This window comes from Hippopotamus amphibius, chromosome 1 (genome assembly GCF_030028045.1).
Source record: "Hippopotamus amphibius kiboko isolate mHipAmp2 chromosome 1, mHipAmp2.hap2, whole genome shotgun sequence".
NCBI classification, from domain to species: domain Eukaryota; kingdom Metazoa; phylum Chordata; class Mammalia; order Artiodactyla; family Hippopotamidae; genus Hippopotamus; species Hippopotamus amphibius.
Window position 1 is genome coordinate 158667794 of NC_080186.1, and position 8153 is coordinate 158675946.

The window sequence follows — 8153 nt, forward strand, 5'->3', positions numbered from 1 at the left end:
AGAAACTCGACTCAAACCAGCGTAAGCAATACTAAAAGAAAAGCTGTACCTCAGAGGGGAAGATGTTGAAGCTTGAAACCGGCTTAGCGCAGCGCTCGGCTCAGCACACGCCTGCCCAGCGCCTACATGGGCTCTCCCTCGGGCTGCAACATGGCGCGGGCGGCGGAGGGGCAGGGCTTTCTCCCCGGAGGCCTGAAGGGCTTGTGCTCACTTCTCATTGGCCCAAACTGGCTTGGGCCTGCCCACCCCTCAACCAATCAGTGACAAGAGAGAGCCGACTAATCATGATTGACTGAAAGCCTAATCTAAGGCTGGAAGGGACGCTTGAGAGACCTTTGTGGTGTCTGTTATAAAGCACCTGGTAAATGAATATTTGGTGAAGGAATGGGTGGAGTAATGAATGGCTGAATATTATGAAGCATTTTTTTCCGGGGAAGGATGGGGGGGGGGGCAGTGCTACTTTTGAGTTCCATGTAATTAAATAGAATCATCTGAGTATACCAAAGTGACTTCATTGGAAAGCTATCAGCAGTTACTCATAGACCACCATTAATATTACTAAGCAAGGAAGGAGCAGAGAAGGACAAAAGTACTGTGTTATTAGATTTATTTTCTGTTGGGCATTTGGCCCTAGACAACTGTTTATAAGCAACGTCTGGTGTCTGAAGATCTGGGTTCCAACGCCAGCTCCAGCAGTTACAGGCTTTGTGAGCTTGGACGAATCATTCTGCGCCTCAATCTTCTCATCTGTAAAATGGAGCCCATTGTACCAGCGTCACAGGGTGCTAAAGTGAAAGGGAGACAAGTTCTCCCTTTAGTGTTCATGGACCACAGTTACCAGGTCAGATTGCTGCCTGCCAACTTCCTTTCCAACATCTCCACACTCATACAATCCAGCAACAGAGGCCCAAGGGACACTCGCTGGGTCATTGACCTGGTCAGCGGTACTGCTCAGGCTCAACTCCAGACATCATGGGTTCCAGACCTGTACTAATGTCTTTAATGGCTCCGAGCTACACTCACATTTACCAGAAATACATAAATTAGGTAATTATGGCTGGCACAAAACAGGGCCTGAGGAAGGTCAGGCTGAAGTGCACAGAGAAAAACTCCCCTCCAGAGCTGTTCCCGCCCTGGCCTGGGGCAGGGGCCAGCCAGCCCTCACCTGACAGGTGGGAAGCATCAGCTGGGCCTGCAGAGTTCGCAGCGGCTTTGCCTGGCTGGGCACACCCCTCCCCCCAAAGTCGGCACAAACCTGGTTGCTTTCTTTTTTTAACAATGGAGTAGAGACAAGGTATTCTAAGTCCTTTCCCAGCAGGGAGGTGAGAACTCGATCCTGCAGTAACCAATCCTTTATTCATCCCGGAAGAATCTTCCAGACTCTTCCTGGGCCAGCAAATTCCCTATAGAAGGCTTCTGCATCAGGAGCAGCCAACTGTCTTCAGAGGGAATTTGAACCATAACTCCTTTATGGCTGAAGTCTGGAGTGGCCAGTGAGGGGAACAGTTTCTGTCCCACTTTGCTGGTCCCAACAGAACAACCATGGGACCAGGCCCTTTCAGCAGCTCTGTTCTTCACAGATGGAGCCTTCTCTGAGCCACAGCTTAAGTGTTGCCTCCTCCTTGGAGCTGTCCCTGACCCCACAAACCCTTCTGGCACCAGGAATGTCTCCTTCACATTTCTCACAGCTTTCATTTTTATTCATTTATTTGTGCACATTTGACTGATGCAAATCATTCGTTCATGGCTGTCTTCTCTACAGGACTGTGAGGCGAGCAGGGGTCAGGTCTGTCTTAATCACAACTGCAACTCCAGGACTTAGCATCACACCTGGGCCCTGGTGGGTGGGTGTTGAGTGGGTCTCAGACACATCACTTCTTGGGGCTTCAGCTTCTCCAGTAACAAAGACAAGCTTCTGGATTCCCTGACAACACTAAAACCCTGTGATTCTGTGAGGAGAGGGCTACAAAGAGCCCGGACAAGTTCACCTCCATGAGTCAGGCTCCCACATACAAGCAAAAACCGAGGAAGGGCTTCCAAGTTTCCAGCTGGCAGTTTCGTTCAAAAGCTATGCCATGCCGTTGTTGGATGACTGACTGCAGATGCCCTCACACCCTCAGCAAGGTTAGAGCCCTGACTGGAATGAGGATTCCTGGCCAAAACGCAACTGGAGGTTTAGTATTCCACAGCAGCTGAACCAGAAGGGTACCAGGGAGAAAGAATAATGGCGATTAGACCCACACGAGGCCTGGTCTTCAGCTGAAGCAACTTTTTTTGTGTTTGGGGCTCTACCCTCCAGTCCCCCACGCTTCTCATCCCTTCCCCACCCTCCACCCCAGAAGCCCTGGCCTGAAAGCTCAGGCAGGCAGGAGTCCCTGCACCCAGCTCCAGTATCTGGGCTCAGAGGGAGGAGATAGTCTTACTGCAGATCAGAGAAGTACCTGTTCATGGCACAGACTGAGGATGTCATTTCCAATGGGGGTTCTCAAGTACCAGTTTTGGAAAGATCCTCCTCCCTCCTTCGGTGGGCTCTTTCTAGTCCTGTATTTTAACCCAAAAGGGATCCACTGTGGCAATTAGCTAATCAGATAAACCCCTCTCCTCTGCCCTTTCTCCTGGCAATTAAGAGCAGTTTACATGCATGTTGAAATCAAAAGGCACTTACCCTTTGAATTAAGAATCTCTAGTACACTCTAATATGTATAAAACAGATAACTAGTACAAAAATTTATTTTCAAAAAAAGAAAAAAAAAGAATCTCTATTACAGCTACACTTGCATTCAAAATGTGAAAGGCCATGTTAAAGGACATTCAGGGAAAACTTGTAAGAGCAAAAGACTGAAAGGAGCTTAATGTACATCTCTAAGAGATGTTAAATAAATACATCCCCCATGTGATGCAGCCCTATGTAGCCATTAAAAAGGAAGGTCTCTATATATTGATATAGAAAAATTCCCAAGAATGTTAAAGAAAGCAAGATGCAGAAGACTGTTTAGAGCATGCTATCATTTACTTAAAAATCAGCATATACCTAAATGTATGTTACATGTGTTGAATTATGCCATCCCCAAATTCTTACATTGAAGTCCTAACCCCCAGTAGCTCCAAATGTGATCTTGGAAGATAAGGTCTTTACAGAGGTAATTAATTAAAATAAGGTCATGAAATTGGACCCTAATTAAATATGACTGATATCCCCATAAAAAGGGGAAATTTGGACACAGACATGCACACAGGGAGAACACCATGTGAACACAAAGGCAGAGATTGGGGTGATGCATCTACAAGCCAAGGAATGTCAAAGATCACCAGCAAGACACCAGAAGCTAGCAGAGAGGCATGGGACATACTCTCTTTCACAGACTTCAGAAGGAACCTACCCTGCCAAAACCTTGATCTTAGACTTCCAGCCTGCAGCAGCCTTGGTAAACTAATACAGCCTCTGTCTGTGTGTGGACAAAAACACACACAGAAAAAGCCCAGTGATGTGGGTTGCTTCCAGGGAGGGAAACAGAGGTGGGAAAGGAAAATGTCACTTTTCTTTTGTATCTTTTGAATTTGGGACTCAGTGTATGTATCACCTTCCAAGTTTCTCCAAGCTCCCCACCCCCACTCCCAATAAACCATTATATATACAAGCAAATAAAAGTAGCCTTAAGGAGGCTATACACTCCTCACCCAGAAAATAGCCAAGTCTTCCCAATCTAACCTTCAGGTCTCAGGATGCTTTGACCTCTGGTGCCAAGTCTGACCGATTGTGAGGGTTTGTTTGCAGTGGTGCTGTCTTGACAATGATGTCAAGGCCCCAACTGGGCTCAGGGGAAGAGAATTCACCAATCAATTAGCATGTCTGCCAGTTGCAGGGAGGGACTGATGGGCAGGAGCTACAAGCATCTCCCAACCCTGACCTACCCCATCACTGACCTAGGCTGGGAATTTCAGGTTGGTTTGGGAGTGTGCGGGTAGTATACAAGTAATATTCATCTTCATGTAATGGGAAGCCTTATTATTATGGAGATCTACTACAGTGTATGGGTCAGACAGGTGGCTCCGGAACATGTGATAGGATGACTCAGTTCATGCCTGAATCTGGGCCAACTGTGTGTGAAGAAATCCTTCTTCCTTTCTGGAGTATACGGGCAGATGGACAGTCACTGTATGAGTCATGAAGCCCGAGGCCCCAAATGGTTGTGCAGATGGAGAAAAATGAGATCCCGTGCAGGAGGCGCCCATCTTCTCAGACGGTGGGGTCTGCCCCCTGCATGTATTGCATCTGCCAGAATGCATGCACTCCAAGAGGCAGACCAAGCCCCTGGGGCAGAGGGGCACAGAGACTTGGCATGACCATAGGTACTGCCTGGACCTTGGTCGTGTCCCAAAGTAGAAATGACTAGAAACTTGGAACAAAACTCAGTGTGGAAGGAATTAGAACGAAGGCTAAGTGGATGCCAGGGTCAGTCTAACCCTGCTTCTAAATATCATAGGAACCATGACCATGTGTGCATGTCAACACCTCAGGTGTCAGCATTTTATACTGTTTACATATTATTCTATCTCTGAGGGATAATAGCTAAAGCCTTTTAACAAGATCAGCTGTTTCTCTGATCCCACAGAAACTAAATTTCCCCAGCCAGCAAATCCAAGGTACATTTTTTTTTAATGGCTAGAGACATCCCCTCAGAGATCTGCTGAGAGGGCAGGAGATCAGGAAGACAGGTAAAGAAAGAATACAAGTTCATCTGAAAGAAGGCTGAGATAAAGGTGAATCTGGAGCCTTGAATTCCAGCTCTCATAAGAACCAACATTCTAGTGCTTAGGCAAGATTATAAAGCTATAGCAAAAGGGCAAACTGTGCTTCTAGGGCAGAGTGGTGCTCTGTGGTACTACAGGCACGTTACACACGTCTTTTCCCCAAGACGGGCAAGTCCAGCACTGGGAGGACAGTAGGCAACAGTGCAGAATCCTTGATCATGAAGAGCATGCAGTATAAACACAGAAACGACCAACCACAAGGCAGACTTGCAGGTTATACTAACAAAGGCACGGAAAACATGCTCTGGGAGCAGAGAAGAGGGAGACAGGAAGACTTCCTTTCTAGAGAAGGTGACTTTTGAGCTGAGTTTGAAGGGTAAGTAGAAATCTTCTGGATTAAAAAAGGAGAAAGGAGAGTCCAGACAGAAGGAAGTCCTCGTTCAAAGTCTCACTAGTGAATGAATAAGGAGCAGTCGGAACCAGTAAGCCGTCTGGTATGCTGGAGGGTGGGGATTCAGGGCAAGAGGAAGCTGGAGAGATGGGTTAAGCCTTGCATGGCCACTGAGAGTCCACACTCCATCCTTGAGTTGCTGGGGGAGCCAGCACGTGCTTCGCCACGGTGGGAGAGTCATCACATTTCCTACTTTGGAGATAATTTCGCCCTTAATGTGAAGAGCGGACCAGACTTGTGGGAGCTGGTAGAAGAGAAACTAGGTAGGAGGGAAACTGCTGAAATAGTCCAAGGGAGAAAGAGATCATAAAGCCCTGAATGTCAACATGTGACATGAAGAGGGAGAACTGGGTCTGGGCCATTTGGGATTTGGAATAGACAGGACCTCCTAAAGGAAGGGCTGAGGGGAGGATGATTTTGAGATTTCCGACTTAGCTTGTGTCAATCACTCAAAACAGAGGGCATAGGAGAAAGGGGGTGAGGTGTCATTTTGGACATGTCAAGTCTGAGGTGCCTGCGGGTCATCTGGTGATGTCCAGCAAGCAGGCAGAAATATGGGTGTGGAGCTCGGGAGTGAGGAGTCTGGTGGAATATCTTTCTTATGACACATTCCTGTTAAGCTTCCATTCCTGGGGTTTGGCTAAGGCCTCTGCGGACACATTGCTGGGGGGAGTGCTGTTCTGAGATCCTGGGTGTAGTCTCCCAGTCCTAAGACCGAGGCGGCTTTCTTCCTCTACTTCTGTGTGGGGAACAGAATTTGCACAGGCTTGTGTGCCTGGCAGACAGTGGAAGTGTTCTGTGGGCCTAGCATTGAAGTTCCATCTTCAGTCACATGTTTTCCAGGTAAGCTTCTTACACAGGATGAATTCTTGCAGAATCACAGAAGTCTCCAGAACCCCAGGACTCAGCTAGCAAACTGGAACCTTGAGATGGGAGAGGAAGAGGGAGGAAGCAGGTCTCCTCCCTGGGAGCCCAGTAGAAACTGGAGTCAGAAGAAAACCAACACTAGAAGCAGTTGGTGATTGTGTTATCAGAAGATGGGCTGGCCAGGGCAGGTTAAGTAGAAGGAAAGAAGTTCCAGCATATTTTAATGGAATGGCTCTGATTCTAGATACTTTCAGGATAACATTGTAATAACATTATTTTATACCTAAAGATGTGTCAGGATGCATGGGCATAAAAGCTCTGTCATTTGCATTATTTCACTTACTAAATGGTGTTACTAAACACCATTCCTGTGAGTTTGGCTCTATATTAAAGTTATTATCTCCATTTCATGGAAGAAGAAAATTGGGGGCATAGAGGTTTAATGACCTGCCCCAAACTGTCTATTTGATAAGTGGTGTATCTGAGTTTTAGAAGGAGTCTGTCTGACTCCAGAGGCTGCCCTCTTAACCACAAAGCCACAGGCTCCCCAGCATATGTGTGTGATTGCTGTATTTTGTGGCACTTTGTACTGCTAAAAGCACCGCCACATATTTATGTCCTCCAAACTGACAGCAACAAGGCCAAGACTTTAACCTGAAATGGCTTTCTATGGAGTTCTCTGGGGCTAGAAGGTAGACCCAGGATCTGGTACACTGCTGTCCCTTCCAGGTATACGAGCCTGAGACACAGCATCAGCCAACCCCACTGGCCTCCACCTTATGCAGGATGCACTTCATAAAACCTGCATTTCCTATAAGACCACACAAGGACCCCAATCTTTGGACCACAGCCGCCAAGAGGAACCGAAACAAAGTCACATAAGGTAGATGGAGAGTCACATTTTGTACTGCAAACACAAATAGCTCCCTCTAGCAAATCCTCATGTTGGTTTTGTACTCATTTTCCTCTTGGCTTCTAAGCTCTTTAGACTACACTGAGAGTTTCATTATGGTTGTTAATTGATTAACAACAGAAACAGCTGTCAGTTACTTTGCGCTGAACACAAACAAAACACAAAATTTCAGACTTACAAAATGTTGCTAAAATAATGAAGAATCCCTGGACACACTTTCCCCCACATCTCGAATGCTAGCATTTACTATATTTGCTTTATCTATCAATCATTTTCCTTTTCCCATTTAAGATGTGGTAGATCTGATGCTCTTTATCCCTCAGTACTTGTATATTTACAAAAAGTCTGCCTACAAAGCCTGCCTCTCAAAACCACAAGGCAATTATCTAAATCATGGTATTAACATTGATGCAAGACATTAGTTACCTAATGAATAAACCTTACTCAGATTTTGCCAAGTGTCCCTGTAATGTTCTTTTTAGCCCAAGAAAATCCAGGATTAGGTGTTGCATTCACTTGTCATGTGTCTTGACATCTGGAACAATTCCTGAATCTTTCTATTTCATGACATTGACATTTTTGAAAGGAACACCCCTCCATTTGGTTTGTTTTTCTCATGGTGAGATTCAGGTTATGCACTTTTTTAAAGGAATTCCACAGAAGACATGATGAATTATTCCCAGTGCCTCACAGAAGAGACATGCTGTCAATTAGTCCCAGTAGAAGGTAGTGTCAGCTGGTTTTCTCCACTGTAAAGTCACTATTTTATCCTTTGTGATCAATGGGTCTCTTGTGAGGAGATATTTTGAAACTATACAAATATCCTGTGATGAATCACCCATCGATGATTCTCAGTTGACTCAAATACTATTACGGTTGCCAAATGGTGGCATTCTAATTCAGTCATTCCTTCTGCCATCATGAGTGGGCTTCCGGCTATGAAGAGGAGCTTTCTTGTCTGCCTTATTGATATTGGCATGGCCTCATGAATGCTTACTTAATTCAGTTTGCTATAATTCTTTACTACCATCTTGTATTTTGACACTCAAATTGCCCCAGATGTTTGCCAGGTACCCTACGTAAGATATTTCATATAATTCTCAAAGCAACTCTTTGCAGTGGGGATTATGATTATCCCTATTTTGCAGACAAAGAAGTTGAAACTCAGAG